Consider the following 4,041-nt stretch of genomic DNA (forward strand, 5'->3'; position numbering starts at 1 on the left):
AAATTTTCCTAGATCATTTGATTGGGATTAAAAAAAAATCAATTTGATGACGTGGAATATAAAAATATTTTAAGGAAGTTTGTAGCGTAAGAATGAAAATGAATATCTTTGAAAGAGAAGTGAAAATGTTTTTAAGAGTTTAGATTAATGGAGATGGTCTCAACCAAACTGATCGATAGATGCACAAATTAAAATGATATCACAGAATTCAAACTGATTATTGGCATATGCTATATCGATATATATTCATGATCATATAGTTATTAAACACTGAGACACATAGTTTTGATATATGAATTAAGGTAACATATGTTACTCACACATTACTCGTATATAAACTTGCCATGCAATCTTGGTAATGGAATTGCCATAAGAGGCTCTTTCTTCCTTAATACAGTTTGAAACTTTTCCAATAAGTTGACCTTCTCTCCTTCACCCGATCTCCAGTCAAACGAATGAATAAGTGAAGAAAGTAAATACACAAACATCCTCTCAGCCATCATAGCACCCGGGCACATTCGGCGGCCTGATCCAAATGGTAAATACTTGAATCCACTCTCACTATAATCTAACTTCTGATTCAGAAACCTTTCGGGGTGAAACTCTAATGGGTTCTCCCAAACCGAAGGGTCTCTGTGAATTGCCCATGCATTAACAAAGACTCGGGCATCTTTTGGGACCGTGTAGCCACCAATAACACATGATTCACATGGGCTATGTGGTATTAAGAGTGGAAGTGTTGGGTGTAAACGGAGAACTTCTTTCATGATTGCGTGCAAGTAAGGTAGGTTTTTAATGTGGGATTCTTCAACTATGTTGCCTTCACCGACAAATGTATCGACTTCTTGTTGGGCCTTTTTGAGGATTTCGGGTTTGTCGATCATGTGAGCTAGGGCGTACTCAATTGTGCTTGAGGTTGTGTCAGTTCCTCCACTTACCATGTCCTGCCAAATTGGTCAATTTTACTTGAAAGAAATTAAGGTAAGTATGTATAACATATATGATTTAAAAGATTATGTGTAACGGTCAGCTTCATAAATGCTTCAACATATACACAACACCGATCTAGGTCTTTGAAAGATTATGTTTAATGGTCCGTGATCATGAGAGTAGAGAGTGGCGTATAAATCACTACCACGCATATGGTCATGAATATATATATATAATGTTTTATTTTTTGTTTATTATTTATTTAACAAAAAAATGATTTTTCTTATAGCATGCAATATTTAACTTTTAAAGCAAAAAAATAAATGCATAGTTCTATTTAAATTGTTTTCACAATTTTCCAAATAAATTTTAATGAAAAACGAATTTTACACATTTGTTTTTTAAAATAAACTAGTTTTTGGTTGTTTGCAGCTTACTGCTTAGATTATTATCAACAGCTCCTCTATAAATATATGAGAATAATTTCTAAATTTTTTTAGAGCATTTTAAGTGAAAAAAAAAGAAAATTTTAAATAGATGAGTAAATTTGTAGGAACACGGTTTATCCTCTATTTATTAATATATTTGAAAGTGTTTATTAGTGGAGGATAGAGAAAATATAATTATAAAGATATTAAAAATTATTATTCAATGGTATATAAGAGAAAAATGTATTGTTTTTAGTGTAATTATAGAGATAGAGATAGAGAAGCTGTCGAGAATGCTTAAATACACTTTATTTATTGGTTTATTTTCTAGCATTCTAACAAACTTCCCGAAAGCAAGTTGTTTTATATTTAAAATGATGCACTTAACAAACTGATATGGCTGAACATATTTACGAGTTCGGTTTACATGTTTAGAAAAAATATATTCATATTTTATTAATGTTTTTTTAATTTAATTGTTTAAACAAAGTCTTCAAATAATGCTGTATTCACATGCCTAAAATGTTGGGTGTAATAGTTGGTAATTTTTAGTTATATTATCAAACTAAGATGAGCCCTAGTTCAATGTTTTTATGTTCTTAGTTTTTATTGTTTTCAGAAAATCAATAACGTTCAAACAAATGTCAAGGACAGCAAAAATCAACTAACAAAAGTAAACAATGAGGTGATTGATAAATCAACAGATGCAAGCATCACGTTGCAAATTGTTGCCTTCATAGTATCATTTGGATGAGATCGAGAGAGAGTGTGTGTGTACCAGGAGCAAGCCTTTAATGTGAGTCATGGTGAATTCGGAATCTCCGTTGTCTTTAAGGTTCAATAAGAACTGCAAAATATCTTTATTTTCATCACTACCAATCTTCCTTCTTTGATCAATAATTCCATCAAAGAGCCCATCAATCTTCTCTCTGGCCGCCTTCACACCCTTTTCGATCCCTTGTAGATCCAACCAAGCTAAACTCGGATAAAAATCAGACAAGTTTGGAGCAGCCATTAACCCATTAATCTCCTTGATCACTTTCCTAAACTCTACTCCAAACCTCATCTTATCCTCCACCGTCTTTGTGTCACCCCATATCATACCGGTAACTACATTCAAAATGGTCAAAAACACCAAGTCACCAATGTTTACCGGACACCCAACATTGAGGTTAAACAATAGTTTGATGGTGTTCCTCATCTCCTTACGTCTTAGATGGTAAAAGGAATCCATTGTTTCATTGCTGAGCATCTGACTAGCTAAAATCTTCCTCAGCCACCGCCATCGATCCCCATACGGCAACCACAAGATGTCATTCCCACCATATGAAAACACCTTGCTAGCAGCGGTTATGTCTCGGTTGGCAAAGGTAGTGTCATGAACTTTTAGCACCTCACGAGCCAAGATTGGGGAAGAGATCACGATGGTTGCTTTTTTACCGAGCCAAAGTGTAATAATCGAACCATAGGTTTTCGTAAGGTTGGCAAACTGCGAGTGAAGGTCAGTGTCAAGAGACAGGAGGTTACTTGCTATCGGTAACCCCCTCGGGCCAGGAGGAAGTGGCGGGTTCGTGCCACAGTTGTGGAACCGCGACTTCCAAATGAGCCACAAGATGGAAAACACGGCAGCAACGGCCATGATGAGATAAACCTCGTTCATTGAGGCTACTTTCATCACTGCGACCATGTGTGAAATTTGGACGATTCAAAGACGTACACTAATAATGGAGTGACCAAAGTGGCTTTATAAGAATTTACACAACCGCTATGATAAGGCTGTCACAGGCAACGTTTCACATTGGAAACGGAGTGACCAAAGTGACTTTATAAGAATTTACACAACCGCTATAATAACGTTGTCCTCTGTGGAGGGGCAACGTTTCACGTTGGAAACGAGGCTTTGAAGCCTCTCCATAACGTCCCATTGTAAATTTGTCATCCATTTGTTGCCCCATTATATATATATACATATACTAGCTTTTAAACCCGTGTATTATACAGGATTTGTCAAATAATAAAAAAAAATAAAGTTCATTATTTGAAAGAAATGAACAAAATTAAAGATAAAAAGAAAATAAAATATATAGTATAAACAAACAATAAGAAGTACAGTATCTTAAATTTACAAATTCGAAAAAAATCTCTTTATATACAACATTTGTCAAACTGTTTTGGTTTATTACCAATGGATAGCTATAATGAATGTAATAAGAGATTGGAGAATTAGAAAGGAAATTACAACCCATTTGTCAAAATTGTTTTGACCCATGGATAGGAAGGATAAATAAGATGAAATATTAGATAATTAGAAAGGAAATTATAACCCATTTGTCAAAATTATTTTGACCCATGACCCATGAATAGCTAGGATAAATGAGATAAGATATTAGATAATTAGAAAGAAAATTATAACCCATTTATTAAAATGGTTTTGCCTCATAACCCATGGATAGCTAGGATGAATGAGAAGAAAGATTAGGCAAAAAATGAATGTGGAATTCACATATCATCTCAATATTTTATTTTATTAGTATAGTTAGAGTTAGATTAGATTCCATATATATGTATGTGTGTATGTGAGATACAGATGCAAACCTCACCACAAAATTCCCAACTCGCCCCTTCATTGTGATGTAGCCGTACTACTGGATACCCGGACTCCACCCCACCACACATAGATCCA

At 34.4% G+C, this 4,041-nt stretch overlaps 1 pseudogene; it reads right to left on the bottom strand.

The window, feature by feature from the left end:
- Positions 1–323: 323 nt before the first annotated feature.
- On the bottom strand, positions 324–3,078 carry LOC143631970 (7-ethoxycoumarin O-deethylase pseudogene; annotated as a pseudogene).
- Between the last annotated feature and the right edge of the window lie 963 nt (positions 3,079–4,041).

This window comes from Bidens hawaiensis, unplaced genomic scaffold, assembly GCF_021521415.1.
Source record: "Bidens hawaiensis isolate Kalapana, Puna unplaced genomic scaffold, B.hawaiensis_p1.1 tig00006302_1, whole genome shotgun sequence".
NCBI classification, from domain to species: domain Eukaryota; kingdom Viridiplantae; phylum Streptophyta; class Magnoliopsida; order Asterales; family Asteraceae; genus Bidens; species Bidens hawaiensis.